General features: G+C 43.6%; 1 protein-coding gene across 1 annotated transcript in view; it reads left to right on the top strand.

The window, feature by feature from the left end:
- The first annotated feature begins 9,240 nt into the window (after positions 1-9,240).
- gli3 (GLI family zinc finger 3) overlaps positions 9,241-22,674 on the top strand; it is a 92,425-nt gene continuing 78,991 nt past the window's right edge. Inside the window, exon 1 of the mRNA XM_076761511.1 lies at positions 9,241-9,647. The gene's annotated coding sequence lies outside the window, so the exon portion shown is untranslated. The remainder of the gene's footprint in view (positions 9,648-22,674) is intronic.

The raw sequence follows: 22,674 nt of genomic DNA, 5'->3' as shown, positions 1-22,674 counted from the left end.
GAAGAAATTTCAGTGAAGAACTCTATAATTTACCTATACGGACAAAAAAGACAAAATTTTGATAAAGCTAAAGTTGATAATTGTGTTTAGTTTATAAGCAGATTTCCATTTTTTTTTTTTTTAAATGAATTGCTGTGATCCAATGCTTTAGATCCCTGTAAATATTCATTCATTATTTTTTTCTTATTGGAAACTTTGTTGTTCATATATAGTGAATATGTGCTTGTAGACAAATTTTACATTTTTAATGTTGAGCTGACTTGCTGTGCGCTGCCTTTAAGACTCTTCAGGTTACACTTGCATTTAATTAGAGCTGCTGAAACTCTCTGTTTCTCCTTTAATCAGTTCCAAATTACATTGTTCACTCGAGCAGCCTTCCTATAAACTTACAGTTAAATATCAGTTACATTCTAGGTAATTATAGGAAAATATGGGACCCACAAAATAAAATGTTACCCCCATTTTTCTTGGTATTTACTCCAAAAACCATAACCATGAGTTCATCCACGTATGCAGGCCTCTTGAGGAGTATTTAAAAGACTCAAAGATGGATTTCGTGGTAAGTAAAGTAGTTTAGTTGTGGATTAAATGTTCAGCATAATCTCAGTAATTATATTTGATTCCCCTGATCATTAGTATAAGCAAATAGTGGGCAGAAGGCCAAATGTGGTCCTCCAATAACGATATAAGGCCCTGTGAGGAAAGCGTTTTTTTTACATGATATTTCATGAATCAGTAGTAGATAATAATGTAAATACTAAGCTTGATCCAAGTATATCATAGTATGTAATATATGCAGCAGTGTGTAGACAGATGCACACAAAGTACATTTAAAAACTCACAGTGCTGAAGTTTCTGATGAAACAACCATAAATAAGGACAGCTACTGTTTATCATGTGGCAATAACCTGTGAGTTACATGTGAAAATACATTTGCTTATATGAGTCATTCTTTTGATAAGTAATTATAATATCATGGTCACACCAGCAGTCTAAAAAAAATTGTGGTTACTGAGTTTTGTCCACGCCTCATTTGTTTAAAGGTTTGGCCAATCAGTATTGATGTTCCCCTCAGGTTCCCCTCTTTTAGGGTGCAATGAGAGAGAGAGGATGAGGATGTTCATTTGTGAGTCCGAAGTAGTTCTGACTATTCTGGTTGAAGTTGGTGCTGCTGGTAGTAATGCCATGATAATATTATTATGATGGTAACAAAATAAAATGAATCTTTTCATTCATTTTTCTCCATTCATTCAAACTGTGACAGAAAACTGCTGAAACGATGTCAGACGCATGCATGTCCAATATTCACTCTCTTTTACCTCTGTTTTTGGTCTCTACCGGTTCTTGAATGAAATATCTGCAGCTAAATAGCCACTAATTGCTGTATATTCTCAGCTATGGCTCAACGTATTTTAATGTGCATTTTGAAGTACGGTGTTACAGAAAAGGTTTATGGAAATGAAAAGTTTTTAAGCTCAGAGGCCTTTCTTTAAAAAAAAAAAAACAACACAAAAACACAAAAACTTCTGATGTATTCGATTTAATTTTAACTGACATGACTGATCAGCTGTTTCCCTCCTGAGAGAAGAAAAAGAAGAAGAAGAAGAGGCTGTTTCTGCAGATTAATATGTCTCCTCATCTCTCCACACAGATCTGATGTAAACTTCAGCACACATGAAACAAACAGAAATGTCATATATCCATCAAGTTAAATTATGTTTTCTTCACAGTTTGAGGTCAGACTCTCGGTTTTCCCTCATCTTGTAGTCGTATAAACGTTTCCCAGCTGGAGAATTAGCGCCACCTGCTGCTCATCTCGATGAATCAGCTCCTATTAATCGCATAGCGTTCTTCCGCCTCTGTCCTGTTCAGACGAGCTGCTGTAAGTCTCTGCTAGCCTTCACTTATTACTGACATCTGCCCTCAGATACGATCCCAAAACAAACTTCTTGTGCCACCAATAGTTGGTTTCAGTTGAACGTTGTGTTGCTAGTAGCAGCCACTTATGGCACAGGTCTATAGCAGTTGCTGCCTAACTGACATCCGCCATTTTGTCAGATCTGTGTCCAAGCAAATACAGACAGAGGTCTTTTATCCACTCCTCAAATACCCTTCTTGGAGCATTATAGGTACGTCTTTTATTGCAGCTCATTGTTGATTTGTGATTTAATCGTAGAATTTAGTTTTTCTGTCATCAGCTTACTGTCAGGCAAGCTAGCCACTATGCTAGCTTCCTGAAGCTAATGTGTTGCTAATACAAAATTCTAAGTAGTTAACTTGCAGGATAACTGTTACTTCTTTTACTTTAACTCTTGTGGACTCTATGTGTATGTTCACTAAATAAATTACTAGTTTGCGTGTCTTACGGGGACTTAATGTTGATCTTTCATACTTGGTTTCTTCCTCACATGAAGCAGTTTGAACCAGACACCAATGTTTACTTTATGTGTTAACCCAGCTTCCTTGTTATTATACTAACTCATTTTTCATCTAATTCTTATTTATGGACTCCCATTGTTTTCCGATTTGTAATCACTGTCATTGAATTTGTTGTCCAACACTGTTTACACAGTTTCACAATTGCGTCCAGTTACAAATTCAAAGGCAATCCATCATACTGTCTTCAGCCTTTATTGGAGGTTTGTTTAGCTGGCTGCATAGCTGTGCAGCCACACACATAATGAGGGATTAAGTTAATTAAATAAACATACTGAAAACATATAAACCTGCAAAAAAACCCCTGATGAACAATGCTGAAACTATAGCTCATCGCTGAACTTGTCTTGCTGACCACTGGCAAATGGGCCTAATCAGAGGAGGCAGCACATTTATTAAAACAATAGTAATGATGATGTAGATGTCAGTGAGGAATGCAACTCTATTTCAGGCTTTCAAAGACAAATTACAACACCCTCGATTTGCTTCCACCATTAGTCTCACTATGGGCCAACCTGGGGAAAAAAATAGGAAATAATACAGCGCTACAAGGCCAAGAAGTTCAATCTCTTGACATCTCTGGAACATGTTTTCACCCTCACAGTCTCTACCCTTCCTTTTACTTCCTCTTCCAAAAGCGAGGCAGTAAGCTGTGAGATGGATGGGCTGAGCGTTGCAAGGTTTCCAAAAGCGAACAGAGTCTGACTGCTGCTCTACCTGAGGAGCAAAAACAAAAGAGCCATCTCTACCTGTAGGACTGTGGGAGTCGGGGCTTTGATCTGGACCAGAAAGAGAGAGTAGTTTGATGAAATATTGATGCTTTTTTTTAACTGTGTCCTGTGGGAGCTCCGTCTGCTCTCAGGATGTGCGCACTGATCCACAATACTGCTCCGTGCCTCGCTGGATGAGAATGGACTTGACTATGCGGCTCAAGGAGTCTTATCGGCCCTAATGGGCCTAATAATGACCCCCCACTCTGGGTCTTAACTGGTCAGGGACTTCTCTTCTTGTTGATCAAAAGAAGAGGTCTTTTTAATCAGTCCACACCTATTGCAAAATACACACACAAGTGATGTGTGTCTGACAACATCTTTACAGAGTCTTGACAGCAAAGCCCGAACATGACTTAAATCTTTATTTGGTGTTGGTTGGGGTTTTTTTTGGATGGGTAGTTTGCCCTTGAAACAAAGGAGCAACAACTTCAAGTGGACATGTTGTATACTTTAACAAATGCATTCGAAACTGGAGAATGCCGCCTTGAAAATTCATCTGCATTAATTTAGCTTGGACTACATAAAAATCCATAAAGTCCTCACTTATTGGAGTTAATTTGATGCCAACTTTCATAAAAAATGATCATTCTAACAAAAACATAATTTGATGTACATGTTGAAAGTGACTCCTCACTGTAATACTTTGTTTTCTGGCCCATTAAGGGCTTGTTCAGCCCAGTATCAGACCATGTAATATGATTTCAACTGGGTGCTCAGAAACTTTGATTTGAGTTTATATGGGTGACCCACATTCTTCAACCAACAATGATCTCTGTGCAAGAAAAAAAAAAATCTGAATATTGATAATTGCCCAGAGTGCTTTTGTCTGAAAGTTAAGAGGCCAACACAGTCCAATCAGACCGGAAAAGAGGGTGAAAGACGAGGGGGTTGGATTTATCACTCTCCCATGCTCACGTTCATACACAGAGATAGACGGCGGGCATAATGACTTCTGTGCGAAAAAGCAGAACGATTATTTAAACTTAAAGGAAGAGGCAGAGAAACGGGTCGAGCGGGGGGAGGAAGAGGGGGTCTTAGGAGGAGCCAGGGGCAGGAGATAGTCTGGGAAAGGTCTCGCGTTAAAGCGGAATTAACATGCCTTTCCATTGGAGTCCATTAGATAATCATATTCATGCCACACAAGGCTCCAAACCCTCTCCGTTTCATTATTCCCTTTTAATCCAGCCTGATAAGGGGGTGCAGGCATCGTGGTTTTATTATGTCGTCATTTGGATTCCACATGAAATCCCCACGGGATGTTATCATGGGGAAATTGCTTAAATAGCCCAAGTGGATATAGTTTGGCATTTATTATTTCTGACGGATTCAAAATAACTGCAAATATCCTTTTCTGGTTATTGGGGGCTGAGAGTCTTATCAGTCATTCACACTAATGGCCCACTCAAGCCACCCGATACCTCCGGCAGGGGGGAGAGAGGAGATGAGGGGAGAGCTGTGTTTAGTGTACTGAATGTACAAGTGTGTACAGGTACAGCACATGTGAGAAAAAAGCAAAGAGAGGAGGAAAAAACAACATGAACAGAGGAGGAAAGGAGGTAGACGGAGTGTTTTTGAGCTCTATGTGCACAGCTTGAGGAGGGCTAACCCTCTAATACACTCCTGACAGTAGACCAGAGCTTACTTGAGTTCTTGTTTGTGGTTTATTTGGTCCCAAATCTCTGGTCAGGTGGTTGTTGGTTGGCACACTTTAGGCACAAAAATACATTTTGTCCTCTTACCTGAGGGGCTGTTTATCCATCTAGATTGTTTTGGTGGGAGTTCTGGAGATGCCAGCTGTAGAGAAGTCTGCCTTCTCTCAAATGTAATGAAGATGGCACTCGGCTTTGTTGCCCAAAAGGCCAATAAAACACACTTGAAACACTCAACAGCATAGACCTTGTTGTCAGCGGACTCATGTAGGATCTATTTTTTTTCTACTGAACAACCCCAGCCAACCATATCACTGCGTAAAAGGAGTCGTACATTTACTCCCCTAACATCTGACATTGCTATCCTGTGGAATTAGTTTATAGATGGTGTAAAATTCCTTGTATCAAACGAGGGAAAATTTCAGCAACACGTGCACATGTCAGTACAAACAGAGGTAACATGGGTTGAAAGTCGACCATGCAAGGACAGTCAGGCATATTGAATAAATCTTTGGCCAAACTCATTTTCTCGTGTAATGTGCTCCATTGCTCCATACGCATTGATTCAGCATCACAGCTGGTTTGATCTATTTGAAAGATGGTCTGTAGTTTTACCAAATGCATTAAAGTAGATGGGAATGATTGATACAGTGATCAGAGACTTGAAACCAACATGAGCTCGGGGCATGAAGTCAGCAGGGGCCGGGAACAATGACCCCTTCCCTACTTCCCCGCAACTTGTGATGCCCTTGCTCGGACCAGACCCATCTTCAAACTTAGCCTTCATTTTGATCTCGACTTCACACCCCATGGTGACCAAATATGTCCACAGACAGACATATAAACACCTGGCAAAGTACTCAGAGCTGCTTCTGTGGCAGTTCCTGCTACAATAGCTGTCTATAAGACCACATTTTGCCATTATCACACACACACAGACACACACAGACACACACACACACAGACACTGACACACACACAGACACACAGACTCACAAAGTGAAAACAATACCAGCTACACTGCTGCAGATGGTAAGAATCCACAAGATACTGTCAACAGTTTTGAAAGAGAATTTCTTAGTTTGTTAGTTCCAAAAGAGAAAATACTGCATGGTTTATTGTAGTTTAGGTGGACTGAACTATATGCAAGTACTGTACTTAAGTGCAGTTTTCAAATACTAGCCATATTTGTTTGACAGCTGTAGGTACTGGTTACTTTGCAGGTCAGGATTTTACATTCAAAAGCTTTGAATGATCATTTTATTTGATGTGATACTTCAGTACACATGCAAAAGTAAAATTATCTCCAGCGTTAAAATGCTGCTTACACACAATAAGTAATCCAAGTATGATAAACATAACACACACAGTGGCATTCTGCATGATAAAAACGACTCTTTTTCATACTTAAACTGCATTTTCCTGCTAATACTTACACTTCAGATTTTGATTGAAAGACTGTCACTTGCAGTAAAGTACTTTCAAGCTGTGGTGATGCTACTTTTAATCAAGTAGAATACCTCCATACTAACTGAAGGCAGTCCTTTATCTTAAAATACTGCCTCTCTGCTGTGAAAAGCACAGGAGCCGTGTCATTCCTCTGTTCATGCAGCCAGTGCACTTCCAGCAGCCACATCTGTGTGGATATAATATGCTTATTCTGCCGTATCCATTTCACAGTGACATCTGTCCAGCGGCGAAGAATTAAAGGCAAAAATCCAAATGCCTACACAACATTCTGCCAAGTATTGATTTACTGTTACTCGTGTAACATACGTGGACACACTGAGCACTACATATTAGCTCAGTGAGATCACGGCTGAGGCTGGAAGCACGCTCTGTCAGCCGGTCATTTTTTGAAAAATAAGCACAGGACTCAGACGTTGATCTTCAGTGAACAGCATTTCTTCCAGATTCTTGATTGTGCTGTGAGGAAAAGTGACAATTTGTGAGTGAGTGTGTGTGTGTGCACCCTTGTGATTGGTTATTGAGTGTGTGTGTGTGTGTTTGTGAGCATGCCTGAGTGTCTACCTTAGTGAGTACACCTCCCTGTCTGTAGATCTCAGGGTCTGGAACAAACAGTAGTTCCTTCTTAATTGGGGTGAGATCTGGGGCTTAAAGGGGGCCAAGAAGGGACCCGAACCCCTTTTTTTCTCCTCCAGAATCGCTTTGGCTACAGAGGTGCTTTTGATGTGTGCTTTGGCTCTGCGAGCCCTACTCTGGAATATGTTCTTGGGAGACCATTGGTTACTTGCCTCCAGGCAGAATCTCAATCCCCAGGATCCTGGCCCTCTTTGATGAAATACTTTCGGGAGCCGCTAACCCTACTGATGCCCATGTGCACCCCCTCCCTCCTCCTTTACCCTCTTGTTCTTCCCCACCTCGCCCCCACCTCCACGTTCCTCGGATTCTCTTTGAGAGATTCATAACAAGGACTTTATCTCTGTGTAGTCCAGGCCAGATGAGCACCGCCTGACAAACTGACAGGAGAATTAGTCGTGTCTTACAGAGCACCTTTGACTGTCTCCTCTCTCGGCCCGACTTCCTGTCGTCACAGACGCGAGCGTTTTCATTGTATTGACACTGATTTATATCACAGCTCATACTCTGATGATTACCGACCATGTGTAGCATTTACTCTTAACCTTATTTACTAAGTCTGAACTGAAAATTTAAATAATCAAATACAAACACGTGTGCTTTTATTTTGACATTTCGTGGATTATATGGAAAAACTGCATGCATCTGCAGATTTATTGATGAATTGAGACACAGAGTTTAAGTTCGAGCTCAATTGTCTTTGTGGACAACTGGAATACTTGTAATAGTTGGTGAAAGACTCATCACAGTCGCTCAACTTTTACACTCAAAATCCATCTTCTTATTCTGACAAAATCAAAATTCAAACGTTTGGAGGTTTATTGATGACAAAGACGTTGGCAGCTGTGACAGGAGCTCTTAGGCTCTGATTGATTAAGGCAGTAATTAGTCAATGCAGACTTTATTGGCATAATAAGTGTCGGGAAACTGCTTATAAAACATTTTTTGAGGCAGAAAATTCCTTTAAATTACAGACTAATTCTATTTGCCACAGCTGCTGATTGGATGCGTGTCAGGATAAATACACCATCTGTGTCTGGATGGACTTGACCTCTCGGCCACACACACACATTCAAATCCTGGTTAAACGATTAACTGGTGATTTTGCTCTCCAAACTCCCACCTCTTCATTGATTGAAACAGCACCCTAAAGACCTCTCTTACCACATAATTTCCCTGTATATTGATTATGTATATTGATTATAACCTAACCCTACAGGAAGGCTACCCTCTGCTTTACCGCAGCATTAGGTATCACTCTGAAGGCTGAGCCCAGGAGACTATTTTAGCTCTCTGAAATCGACACTATTCAACAATATGTGAGTCAGATTGCTCCATAATGTAAATTGGGGTTTTTAAAGTATATAATTAAGAGAGAGGCCGGTGTGAAATACCTGCATCAAAGTGAGTAGAAATGTCACTTTAACCTCACTGTTGAATTTAATTACCCTTAAAAAATCTTCAGAATTACAAAATAAATCAATGTATGATTCTCATAATTGATCCAAACAGTTGTCATGTGATGCAGGATTTATATTTTCTAAATGTAATAAAACAGCAGATTTTAAAAGGATGCATTAGTTTGATGTGGATGTTTTTGTTTTTTGTCTTTTTAACAGATTTATGCAGGTTGACATTGTGCTGAATGTCATGTTACACGTGTGCAGTAAGTTCAATAATGAGGATTTCTGTAAATGCACACAGAGCAACACATTTCCTCCTCTTCTTTGAACTTTTAAGAAAAGTGACTGGCAGCTCTCAGTGATGTTACACTGCAGCAGTGCAGCTTTAGCAGGTGAAAACACAATTTCTGTCATTAAGCAGAGTCCTTAATGTCATCCTTTGCCTCCTCGGGTTCATCCAAACACTGTTAACTAAGTTACATGCAGACAAGGAGAAAACAAAAAGGGAATTGTTGCCTAAGATAAACAAAATCTAACTTTCTCGTCACTGAAAACATTTTATCTTGTCTAACTTGGGTTACTTGTGGACTTCCAAATGTGCTACAAAAGGCCTGGAACAGAAAGATGGGCAAACGGAGTTAATGTGGGTTTATGCTCCATAAATAAGATAAACCTTCATTGATCCCTGCTGGAGAAAAACGCTAAATTGAAATATGGGAGTAACTGGGATGAAAGTTCCAAAAAACGTAGTCTTGAATAAAAGGAAGAAAAGAAGAAGGGAAGGAAGAAAGGGGGTACACGAAATGAAAAAAAGGAGGGAGGCAGCGAGTAAAGGAGGGAGCAATCCGAAGGGAGGAGTCAAGCGAGGGAAGGAGCAGCTGGAGTCCCACACTTCGCCCTCTCTCCTCTCCTCGAAAAAGCGCACTAAATGTAACAACAACTCTCCATGCGCTTCCCTGACGCGTACGTTGTTTTTGCGCACATCTGCGGTCTGCTATCGGCAGATATTATCGGCAGGCTGATGGTGTTGGTCCGGCGGTGGTTGAACACAGCAAACTGTGAGAAGGAGGAGAAAGACGGGCAAGAGGAAAAACTCTGGCAGCGCCGTTTTGGAGTTGGAGTTGCAGCGTAAAAAAAAAAAAAAAAAAAAAAAAGTCCCAGGCAACTCCAGAGGCACATCTGCAGCAGAGAAAGAGAATAAGACGAAGAAAGAAGACACACATATATTTTTTCCACCCCTGTGAAGATAAAAGTGAAGATTTAAAGGGGAAATCACCGAGAAAGAAGTAAGTAAATGCACACACAGGCGGAATGGGCTTGGAACATTGTTGCGCTCATTTGTCCACTTTTAAAGTTTAGTGAGACGGAGGCGGTCGGACTTTGCGAAGCAGCTTCACGTTTCAAAACGCTGGGATTTCGCACAAGTTAAGATGTAGACATGAAGTGGATTAACAGGAGAAAGGCTGCTGTTTCACACCAGCTTTAAAAAAAAAAAAAACAAAAAAAAAACAGCGATGAAAGCTTCGGTCTGAGATCCCAAAACCAGGCGAACATGCAGCGCAGACTGCGTTCCACTTGGCCTGGGTGTGATTTATTCTCTGTGAAATACGTGCTGGTTGTTAGAAACCCCGGATGGCACACTTAACACGTATCCGACAGCCAGATGCGCGTTTTAAAAGTAGTTTGAAGTTGCGTGAAGTTCGGCGGTGGTGGAAAAACTTGTGTTTGGATGAGGAGAAACACGCGTTAGTCTGTGGGGAGTTTTCAGCTGAAACTTTATGAACTTCTGCAGACATGAAACTTTATTGGACTTTTGCCTGAAGAAACGCGCGTGGGGGCTGGTGGTGGTGGTGGTGGTGGTGGGGGTCATGCATATTTATGTGCATGTGTGATCATATTTCAGTGTCTGTTATTGATTCGGTTTATCCTGTTAGAGTTGTGCAGACACAGTTGCAGGGACATGCTCGGGCACTCTTTTATTTTTTAAAATGCACCAAAGCCTGTTAGTGACCCTCGCCTTGACCTCTAACATGTACTCACAGGCCTGTTACATTTTCTAAGCATTGTACAAGTCAAACATTTCTGTTTTTGTAGTCATTTAAAAACTTAGGAGTCAATTTGAAGCATTTTGACACACACAATGAATCTTTGCACTGCAAACAATTTATTAATATTTAGTGTCAGATTTTGCATTGAACTGTTTGTTAAACAAGTGGAAAACTGCTGTGTGTCACTGATGACAAATAGTTCATTTCACTCTCATTTTATTTTCTGCAGAAGCAAGTGTCACTATCTGGAAACCAAGTGTTTAGAAGCAGGAAATCATTCAGTTTCAATCTGGCAATTTGATTTGCATTGGAGACTTTTGACATTATTATATGCTTCACCAAAAAAAAAAAAAAGAAAAAAGAAAAAGAAAAAAAATATTTGAGGATACATCAGAGCATGTTTGAAGGCATGTGCTCAATGAAATATAAGCCCATTACAGTGGGGTCTGTGGCTCTGCAGGGGTCCATGTGGGGAGTTTTATGGGGCTGCAAGCAAAATTAGAAATAGTGTCAAGTCACCATAATTTAGTTTATTGGAATCCACAGGATTTACCATAATTAAAAATGGATGAGGACTGATATAATAACACGTTTTGTCTCTTTCATAAAAACAAAATCAACACTGAAAAAGCAAACTCTCACAAGGACTTGTACAGGGTGAAAAAAAAATCTCTCCAACAGAAGTGTGTGTGTTCGTTTTGGTGGTCCGGGACATGAAAACGTTTGGGAGCCTCCACATGTGCGGATATTTGTTTGAAACTTTCCCTCCTGTCCTGGCCAGCTGTTCCACATTTTATCTGCTTGTCTGCTCTCGGGTTTCACGCAGACGACGAGGGTCCGAGGTGCTCAGCCATGCGGTGCAGCTCAAATCCTTTTTTTTTTTTTTTTTGACACTTGGCAAATTATTAACGGGGGTCTGGCTGCCTTGAGAGGGAGCAGTGAGTGAATGCACCAAACAAGATGTTTAACAGCACAAGTTCACACAGATAAAAATCTCCTTGTAGCTATTTTTATGAGGCTGATGTTCCATCACTCATCCTGGCTGTAGTTTTTGGCTTTGAGCAGAATTTTTTTTGCAGGTCTTGGTTCCATTAGTCTAATAAAATTAAGAAGGAACTGTCACATAAACTGTCATTTAATATGTCCCCTGTTTTATTTATAATAACAAAATAACATTTCACAGGGCCTACCAGTAGGAAATGAATCACTGTCACGTCAATGATTCAGCTCAGTTAACATGAAAAATTATGAACAGACGCGTCAGGCCTTAAAGCTCGCAGATTTCTGGCCTAATATTTTAGATTTTTAAAATGACACCACGAGAATCATTTGTAATTATAGTTTTCTTTATTGATTAAGCAATTAGAGCTGTGCATTTTCCCCTGAATGTTTGGCTTTTTGTGGCTCGTGACTCGTCTGACATTTTAAAATAAAACTGACACACAAAAATAGCATGTAATTACCCCTATGTGATTATTATTTTAAATCTAAATTATGATGGCATGTGATTTAATTGTCAAAATGTAGGTTAAATATTAGGTGTCATGTATTTTCCACAAAGTGTGATTAAATCAAATTTCAGTGAAATCTGTGACGTAAGTTTAATGTCTTTAATTCCTGTTTTTACACAGCATGTGGATGTCTGTGCATTTTTTTTTTAATGTGCAGTTTATTATAATATATAAAAAGCAGCTTCATATTACCAACAAAATCATCATCCAGTAATAATCTGAATGAATATTATATGAGGACACTTGTAACAGCTTTTGGTACTTTTATATTCTCCCTAAAAGAAACTACCAAGGGGAAAACTGATGTCTAACAGGTGCACCTTTCCCCCCAAAAAAAGCACTTTGTCTCATTATGATGCAGCAGCAGTGATGAATGCAGCAGTGTTTAAGATGCTAATCTGCTGGAATGAGATGCACAACCCGGAGCCATTCGCTTACTGTAGCCAGCAAAGATGTATCACTGCCGCTCTCCGCTTCTCCAGCTCTGTGCGTGAGGAGCAGGCGGATAACGCTTCCCTCTGCAGGAATCAGCCCGTCAGATACCAGCAGCGTGCTGTTTTATCTCAACTTTAAGCACTCTTTTAAGTAAAATTATGCATTGCAACACTGGCCGAGTACACCCGTGACCTGGCGACCTGGTAGAATAGAGGCTGTCATGTTAATGCAGGGAGATGACATGCTATTAGCTTTTGAGGTATGGCCCTCTCCTTTTTTTTTTAAGGCCCCTGCATTCACAGCCAAAGGCAGACTCTGTCCTCAGGCCTTTTACACCCTGCAGGAAGAATACCTGTTATCAGGTTTGTATGCAAGAGGCCCTAATGAGCTGTGTTGTTGTGCTAATGCTGCTCCCGGATTGCTCAAAGAGGTGGCAAATGTTTTGTTAAAGCGAAGGTGACGTGAGGAAGTTGATTTTCCTTAAGATAATGAGCAGTGCAGTTCATTTTCAGTGTTTGCTCGCTCGTTTTGCGGGCTTTTCTGCAGTTTGTGTGAGCTTTGTGTTTTTTCTAAATTATTCTGTTTCTTGCGGGGTTACAGGGATCACAGAGGTGTGAAGAGTCACAATTATTATAAGTTTTAAAATACACAGTAACTACATGACCAGTGAAAGTTTGCAGTAATTCCCTGTGTAATTTGATTAGCTGTTGCTTCCCGTACATATAAGTAGTTGAGCAGTTGAGTCGATGGCCCCCAAAAGAAATCTCTCACTTTGATGATGTGGTACTTTGATATGTTGACATCAAATGAAACAGACACTGTGGGGAAAGAAAGAGGACGAAGTCAGACAGAGGTAGTGATGGAGGAAAGAAAGGCTGTGCATGAGAGCGGATGGAAATGTGTGTGTGTGTGTGTGTGTGTGTGTGTGTGCGTGCTGGTGTGGTTTGCGAGGCTCGGAGGAGTGCTCTGAAAAGTTGGGCTGAGATGGCAAACCTGAGAAGCGTCAAAACGTCTGGATGCATTTGCGTGCGAGCAGAGACAAGAAGGGGTCTTCGGGTGTGCAAGGGCTTCTCCTTGGCCTCCTAATCCCCAGGCCCAGCCATCCCTTCAGGGCATGCCTCAGATCTGGCTCTCTGGCTCTCCACGCGGACGACCCAGCTCCGCCAGCAGATTTAATATGCTATGTGTTCCTTCTCCCCCAGCTCCCCTCCACCTCAACCATCATTGTCCCAGAGCGGGACCCCCACTCCCCGCTTCAAGGAGCCTGCTAAAGGCACCTTTCAAGCCGGGTGATGTCTTTGGATAAGGCGTACATACGGCGGGAGGAAAGTGGCGATGAAGAGGGTGTGAAACTCAAGATATCGTACTGTAATTTTAGATATGTATATTACACACATTCAGGAATCTTAATACACTCGGGGCCTTTGCAAACAGCACACTGACAGTCACACACCTCACCACGCTCGAAATGCATGCATGCACACGCTCATTCACTTCTCTCTCTCTTTGTGGAAGCAGCTTTTTTTTTTTTCACGTTTGTCTGAAGAAGTAAGAAATGGGAGGAAAAAAGTGGGAGCAGGAGTTGCCTTAGCAGGGGCTGAGAGAGGGCTGGTTTGTTTTCCAGGGCTTTGGCCTGTTGGAAACTCCAACTGGACCTGACAATTAGTCCGGTCAACTGCTCTCCCAGAGTGAGGCATCGAAGATGGCAATTAAAAAAAAAAAGAAGGAACAAAAGAGCGAAGAGTCAAGTAAATCTGAATCAAGCGATCTGAACTTCCGATCGATTAAGTTGCTTGACAGCTTCACAGAGGCCCTGCTGTAGGTCGGGGTGTATTTTATTGCAGATGTGCAGGTTTGTGTGTAAGAATGCAGAGTGTGTGTTTTCTTTTCTCACATACTTGAGGAGAAACACGACAGGTCACGCCTGCATGTGGGCGCCGCTCATCCCCTCCTGTGTTTGCTGTAGCCGCCGTAAAAACGTCCTCAGGTCTGCGGTGTGAAGTATAGCAGCAAGAGGTGAAGTGCTTCGCTTTGGGGGCCCATTTGCTTGCGGGCTGCGTGTAAATTTGAGCGGTTAAAGACACAGTTTCCCGGGGCCGGGGCTGTTATTGCAGATGTGGCATTGTGTCAGCTTTGATGGGAGCCGGTTGTGGCATCCGTGAGGGGGTCTGTGCTTTCTCGTCCGGGGTGGTGGTTGGGGGACAGATGAACTGGCTGCTTGCTGTGAACAATGATCTGTCACTTACCCCTGCTTCTTGATGTGTGAGGCCATGAGTCAGGCTCTGTCTACACCCCCCCCCCCCCCCCCCCCCCACACACACACACCCTAATATTATTTGAACTGAGCAAGAAAAAAATTATATCGTCAACTGAATTTTTTAAACGAAACTCACACCATTAATTAAGTTATGCATTGACATGCAATAATGCTCACAATGTGAGCCCCATGTGTTTGCAGTCCCATGCTGCTTGCAGTTGTCTTTCATTGGGAGTTAACCCTGAGTCTCGCCGCATCCTGGAGTGGAGGTCAAGGAGGGGTCTTTTGTTTGAATGTCAGATGTAAATCCCAAGGTTAATACCTGAAAGAAGCACAGAGCCAGACATTCTCTCTCCTCTCCAAACATGTTTAGATGAGTACCTCTTCCCCCACTTTGCTCCTTCATTTCCGTCTGTGGTGGACTTGGGGCAAGTTGGAAAAGGAGGGGGGTGGGCATCCCATATAAACCCCTCTAGTGTGTTCTTCTCAGCAATGAATGCTAACAGACCCTGGCTCTAATAATGCCTCATCGTAGAAAAACAAAAGGGGAACTCTACTATCTGAGCAAATTTCTGCCCCAACCTGAAAGAGCCCTCCTTTGACAGCGCAGCATTTGAAGACTAATCGTTTTTTCTCATGCAAAGCACGCTGTTTTAAGAGCCCGGGCCACAGAAAGAGAGGGGGCTGTGTTTTAACAATACTCCGCAGGGAGTGAGGAACAGGGCTTGGGGAGGGGAGGTATGGTTGGGGGGGGGGGGGGGGGGGGGGATTCCTCTCTCCTTTGCTCCTCAGACAAAGCCCAGTTCCTTTCAGGGTTGCATGGGGGGTAGGGTGCAAAGGGAAGAGGAGGGAGCATCCAAGAGTTTGAGTTCCTTGAAAGAGAGGGACTCCAGCCGTTTTTAATGACAGTTTGTCATCATGGCTCCTCCACCTTCCAGGGAAAATGCAGGACTGGCCTTGCCATGACAGGCCTGGAAAGAAGTGCGCCTGAGAAAATTTATTGAGAAACAGAAATATTAACGTGTACATGGGGCCCTAAAACGGCTTTGGCTATTCCTGCCAGACTGGTGTTTTTATTAAGAGGGGTCGACATGCTTTGGAAATATATCTTATTCATGAAGAAAGCCAGGTTAGACTTCCCAAAGAATTCATTATGTTCCCCCAGATGCGGCTTTGCGGGTTGCAGCCGTCCCTCGGAGGACGTGGAGCGTGGAGCGCGACATTGTAAAGCCTCCCTCAGCGGGCACGGGAGTGCGAAGGGTTCCATTTGTCAAAGGTGCTGGAGTCTTTTTCCCCTCCTCAACACTTTCCCGGCTCAGTCTCAAACTCATTGTCTGAGCAAAGGCAGGACATTAGTCACCGCGACGCCACGGGAGCCTGCAGGGCTAAGGACCAGTGCTCTGGAGCCCGGGCCGGGACAGAGGGGAGGGAGGGAGGGGAGCGACGACAAAGGTGAGAGAGGGGCAAGAGAGGCGGAGGAAATGTGGGGTAGACAGAAAAGTGAGGAAGAGGGAAGATGAGAGCGCAGAGTATGTGTGTGGGAGAGGCAGAAAGACCATGGGGGGGTTAGAGGGAGTGGAGTCTGTAGCTCTACCTCAGGGCTCAGTATGTAAGCCCCTGTCTACCCCCCAAAGCTGCTTTCACAAAGAGATTTACAAGACAGGTCTCCGGTGTGCTTTGCTGCCCTGCATTATGAGTGAGGGAGTGTGTGAGGGTGTACGTGTGTGTGTGTGTGTGTGTGTGTGTGTGTGTGTGTGTGTGTGTTGCTGAAATTGACTTTTTTTTTAAGACTTATTTTCTTTTTATATCATCTATGCAAGAAAGATATTCACCCAAATTTACCAATCCAGGCAGGTCAGACTCATAACAGCCCCAGTGGAGCAGTGTGAATAACCTATTCCCCCTGGTGGCAGGGTGTGTGTGTGTGTGTGTGTGTGTGTGTGTGTGTGTGTGTGTGTGTGTGCAGTCATGTGTGAATGTATTTCACAGATTCACACATACAAGGGATGCTGTTAGCTTTTGGAATTATTTATAAAGCCTGGCTTTTGTGTGGCGCTCTAAGTCCCTGTCTCCTCCCATTACTGCCTATGACTCTACCTGGGCTCCCTTCAGCCCCCAAATGCTCCCTCAGCCACCCTCCCAGCACAAGGAAGGAGTTTGGTATTATATCTAAAAGCTTGACTGCTACCAGAGAGAAGCACTTTCTTTCTCTTTATATATATATACTGGCTAAAGATTTGCTCCTCTGGAGAAACACAGAGTTGGGAAGCTGTGTAAAACATAATTAAAAACAGAATGTGATCATTTTCTTTTTGACATGGACTCAATTGAAAACAGCACAAGACGATATGTTAAAATATTTTTGATTTTTGTAAAAATATCCATATTCTGAATTTCATGCCAGCAACACATTTCAAGCAAGTTGGGACAGGAGCAACAGCAGACTGGGAAAGATGTGGTACGCTCCAAAAAAACACCTGTTTGGAACGTTCCACAGGTAAACAGGTTCATTGGTAACAGGTGATAGCATCATGATTGGCTATGAAAGGGGCATCCTGGAAAGGCTCAGTTGTCCCGAGCGAGGATGGAGCGAGGTTCACCACTTTGTGAGCTCATGATTTTCTGAAGAATATTTCTTCATGGGCTCAGGAACACTTTGAAAAACACAGTTCATTTTCCCATCATTGCATTCTGTTTTTATTTATGTTTTACACAGCGTCCCAACTTTCTGGAATCAGGGTTTTCTCATTTAGAATGTCATAATCTGTGGAGACAAGCACAATCTGTACACTTCACAGAGACACACAAAGTTATACAGACCCATCCCATATGGCCCTAATTACCCTGTAATCCAGGAAAGTTTTTTTCCCCCCTTTTCTTGCATGGGCTGAGCGAGGGTGAAGGTTTTAGTGTGTTTGAGATGGTTTATGTTAATGTTGCTTTTATTGAAACAAGCTGGGATGTGATTATAGTCCTGCTCGGTACATATGAGCAGCGAACTGCTCTAGTTTCCCCATCTCCCTCTGGCATAGAGATCAATGCAAACCAGCTAACGCGGGGTAATAAGCCATTAGTACACACATTGTTGGAGAGATTTACATACATCGACCGGCAAACTGATAAACTAGGTTCCCTGTCCTAGAGGTAAGAATTATTGTGTGTGTGAGTGATTAGCTGAATGAACCCACGGTTGGAGTGTGTGTGTGTGAACCGGCGGCGGGTGATCTCTTCCCTGTGACTGCCAGTCCTGTGTGATAGGTGCCAGATTGCGTAGCTGGGAGCCAGGTTGTCTCTTCTTGTCAGGAGAGCAGGGTGGAGGAGGGGAGATGTGAGGATGATTACACTGTACACCGTTCCTCTGATCTGATTCATCACTAACTGTCTCTCCTGCAAAGGGTGAACTTATTATCCCTGTCTCAACTTCCACGGTGGAGCCAGCTGCTCTCCATGCTTCCCAATTAACCCCAGGCACCCGTCAAACGCTCCAATTAAGGCCTCCTCCTCCTCCTCCTCCTCACGAATGCATTTCCCTGCGTTCGGCTCCGGTTGGGATGCACCAGCACGAGGTGAAGAGTGAGCGAGTGAGCCGGCGAGCGCTGAGCGTTGTTTGTTTAGGAGCTGTCCTAAGCAATGGCATTACAGCTCCCAGATTTATTCGAGGCGGGGTTGCAAACAGCTGAAACGGGTAAATACAGCCAGATGTTTGGCTTCCTCACCATCAAGTCGGCGGGCCTGAGGGGGCTGCCTGTCTAATGACAGTCTTGTTCCTCGCTCTTAATGCCGGGGATTTTCAGGGGGCCATTTTGTGACTGCGCTCTTTGGAGTTTATGGGAAGTTTTTTGTGGAACACTCGGCAGCGCTGTGAGGTTTATGGCATCTCATTCCAGCGTTGTGGGGTGTGATATCGTCTTGGTATTTGAGTTGCGTGAGACTTTTTTCGCCGGGCTGCGAGTTTCTTCCGAACTCAGCCTTTCAAAATGTGAAATATACAGCTGTGTGTTTTTGATGCATTGGTTTCTGATGAGCAACAGAGCGTGTGTGTGTGTGTGTGTGTGTGTGTGTGTGTGTGTGTGTGTGTGTGCGTGTAGGAGTGTTGCTGTAGGTGGGGTACAGGTTTGGCAGCACTGCCAAATCCTCTGAGACTGCTGCTGCTGCGTGTGAGTGTGTGTGGAGCCTGCGAGCTGGCGCAGAGGGATGGGGGGGATCTGTGGCTGATATGAAAGTGAAGGGAGAGAGTTGTCTCCCGACGCTGCCGTGGGCAGAGCCGTCAGGGAGCTAGAAGTCTCCGGGACTCCCTCTGAGCTTCAGCTGTCTTTGATCTCACACCTCCGCTGCCGTAGACTCCATATTACTCTACAGAGCACACTCTCACCTGCCACCGGTCCTGCAGCGTGGACCCAGTTCACTTACAGACCGGCCCAAGGGCCCGTGAAACCATTCATGGAGTCGTGGTTTCATGTGAAAGCACTGCTTGTACAACTGAAAGGGAAGAAAACTTATAAAACAGCAACTGCAGGAAACATAATGAGGATATTGGGCTGCAACCACTGACTGTTTGCAGTATCAGTTCATCTGTAGATTATTTTTTCAATTAATCATGAATAATTTAGTGTAGAAAATGTCAGAAATGAGTGAAAGATTGTTTCCAGAGCCCAAGATGTCTTTAAATTTCTTATTTTTTTTTAGTCACAAAACCGAAAGATGTTGGGTTTCAATGATACAAAACAGAGAAAAGTGGCAAAGTTTCACTTTTGAGCAGCTTTAACCATTTTTTTCTCCATAAGTGACAAATTGATTGAGGTAGTCAACTAAGCATTTCAGACCTGGATAATATACACAGCTCTTAAATAATGGGTGATTTGACCAAGCTGATGAAAACAGACCCGTTTCATCATGTGTGAGTCATTGTTCCATATTTTTAAGACCTCATTAGAAACACGCTCTTTATGCTGCCTCCCCTTTTCCCTCCCGTCCATCACAGACATGTTGAAAGAAGGCCGGAGTGCTGAGAGAGTGACCTTATTTTAAGGTATTTTCAACCCATCTGATGAAAGATAAGGGGAGCGTGAAGATCCAACAGAATCATCCGTTTCTGCGTCTGTGGAATGTGTGACCCAGTCTTACCCTTTTGGATCCCGTCCCATCCACACAGGAAGTCTAACATTAAAGCGATGCCACTTCTTCCTTCTCTCTTCCCTTTGCCCCTCTCTGCCTGCATTCCTTTGACTGACTGCGGCACGTTTCGGGACAGCTTCATTCAGCATTCCTTTACATGCCGATTGGTTTGCCCTCCCCTCTCATTTTCTTCAAGTCTCCCTCTGTTTAGGTCCGGCTTTATCACGCGGGAGCCAAACACCAAGACAACTTCATCTCATCCAATTTTCACCCCTTTAATTCGGTTTAAATGGCATGGCCGCGAGGGCCAGAACGGGAATTAATAAGAGCCAATAAAGCTCGCCACTGGGGCATCGAGGCCAGTCTTTAAGTAAACATTATGACTTCTTGAGGGGGGATTCAGGGGCAGCACTTGATGAATTGTGGCGGAGCTTGGGAAGGGCTAATTTCTCACTGATGGGACTAGCTAATAGGCCTTGCTTTGCCTGGCTGATTGTCTGCTGGCTTTATTATTGTGCATTATCGCGCTGCCCCCTGGCTGTTGTTAGCGTTCAGCCCCGGAGAAGCCGGAGCCCGTCATTAATCACATAGCAGCACTGACTCACTCCGCTCGCTGATCCCAATGACAAAAAGGAATGAAGGAAAGGAGGGAGAGATAGGAAGGAGGAGGGACATGATGAGAGTTGTATGCATGAAATCAGTAAAACTGCACAGAAGTCCAAGCGGTGACTCGGTAACCTGAAGCTGTGCAGCCTCTGGATTTCTCTCAGTAGTTCAGTTGCCTCAAATAGCGCTGCTCTTTGTTATACACTGCCTCTTAAAGCACAGAGGATACGAGGGGTGTATTCTACAGTCCCCTGGGCGAAGTGTGAAGACCTTCTGTCAAAGCCATACCCGCTGCCACTACACTTACACAGGACCATCTATCTGCTTGATCCTTCTCTGGGTGCACGTGTGAGGAGGCGGCAGAGAGAGATGTGTGTGAGGTTTTCATCAGTACAGGAATTTCTCTTCCTCCACTCATCCCCTCCCTGGGGTGCCCTCTCTTATTTATGTTCTGCGCACCGTGATCGCACTTGCATACTGAGAGGTGCATAGAGCAGCTGGTGCATCCAACTCCTATACACACCGTCACGCAGCGAGGCTCACACACTCTCAAACACCGCCGAAAGAGTCCCACTCTCTCCCCGCGCCGCCTTCACACACACAGGCATTACATAGGAACTGTGCTCTGAAACAACGCAGCACACGGCGTAACATGTACTCTTTCGCTGCCAAAGCGCAGTGAAGGATGTTGTTGTCGCGCTCTGCTTGTGGCATCGCGCAGAGTGCTTTCTAAAGCCTCGTATGAAGAAGGCTGTTTTCAGTGGAGATGAGAGGCCCACTGACAGGATACAGACCTCACTCTCTTTTGCTTTACACAGCGCTCCATGTGCAGGGGCCATCCGAGCGGAAACCTTCGCTGTGGAGTGTAAGGTGGCTCTGCTGCAGACTGTGATTTTATAATAAACTGAATTTCAATAGCGTGGATACAAGCAGAGTCTGTCACAAAGTAGGGGAAAGTATTTGTAATCATGCTAATCTTAATCTGTGCAAGTTCAAGGCAAAAAAAAAGTTTTGTATATAGAGAAATGTTTTTCTTTTCTTCCCAAGGACCTTCATGGTTTTTAATAGGCTGCATTGTTTGCTTTGGCCTGCAGTGAACGGCTGAACAAGCATCTTTCCCTTCTTCTCAAGAATCAGGAAAACTGTCTGATCAAACAATGGCTCTACGTTTTAGCATGGAAAGAAAATGAATCAAGTGGATTGCAGGGGAAACCAATACGGCATAACTGGGCCACCACGGCAACAAAGCTGCCCGCATTATCCATTGTCTCAGTCTTCACAGCCCCACTTGCCCTGACACAAGTGGCTCATGAACAAATGCAAAGTCAAAATAAATAAACAATCTAATAAGCAGGGGGCTGTGGGGAAAACACGCAGGATTTCCATTGTGGCGCGTGCTTTATTCGCCCCTTATCTGCTGGGTAGCGAGCGCAAAAGAAGCATCGTGTAAGCGTCACGATTACATCGTGTGGGTTTGTTACCCAGGAATGTAAGATGCACTCGGCTCATTCTGCGGTGCAGCACACAGGGTCCCTCACCAGCCCTCCAAAGCATCTTAAGTGGAGAGGTCTGAGGGACCAAGACGCACGCGAGGATAATCTTATTAGCTCTGCTGAAAGCTACTGATGGGCTGTGTTGTTGCACTGTTTGTCCTTGACAAAAAAAAAAAATATAAACACTCCACATTTGCACTGACTTTCCTTTTTCACATGTGATGCAGTGCACTCATGATGGCAGCACATTGTTTGCTGTTATGATGCTGTTGCTCCCGTGTAAAGATGAATTAAAGACAGGTGTGTTTTTTTTGTGAAATCTGAATGCAGAAAAAGCATAAAATATGCCAAAAAAGAGATGATTTACTGGTTGAAAACATGACCCAATCAATGATGTGACTAAGTGTAGGAACTTGAAGTTTGACTCGATGATGTAGGAACATGTAAATGAGAAACAGCTCAACCATGTATACAAAAGGGTGAGAAGGCCTCACACTAAACCAGTTTGCATGTGCATATCTGGGATTTGATATGTGTGTGTGTGTGTGGCGGGGTGTGACTAATTCCTGCTAAATGGCCCTTACTTGAGGGGCTGGTCCCCATCAGCTGTAGGCCAGACTTAGTGCCATCTGGGCACAATGTTAAGTTTCACTGGTGAATGGGAGCCGCAACCACCAAATCCCCAATCCCAGCCCCCCTTCCCACCCTCCCTCTTTGCCTTCCAGGGCCAAGGGCAAGCCATAAGTGCAGTGTCGAACACAGCATGGAAACCTAAGTATGCGGTTTCAGAGAGCCATTGAGTTTAGGAACACCTCCTCAGTAGGGATTTTAGACTCACGACAGGTCGT

The sequence above is a fragment of the Chaetodon auriga genome, chromosome 21 (genome assembly GCF_051107435.1).
Source record: "Chaetodon auriga isolate fChaAug3 chromosome 21, fChaAug3.hap1, whole genome shotgun sequence".
Classification (NCBI taxonomy): domain Eukaryota; kingdom Metazoa; phylum Chordata; class Actinopteri; order Chaetodontiformes; family Chaetodontidae; genus Chaetodon; species Chaetodon auriga.
This window is presented reverse-complemented; position numbering and strand designations above follow the sequence as displayed.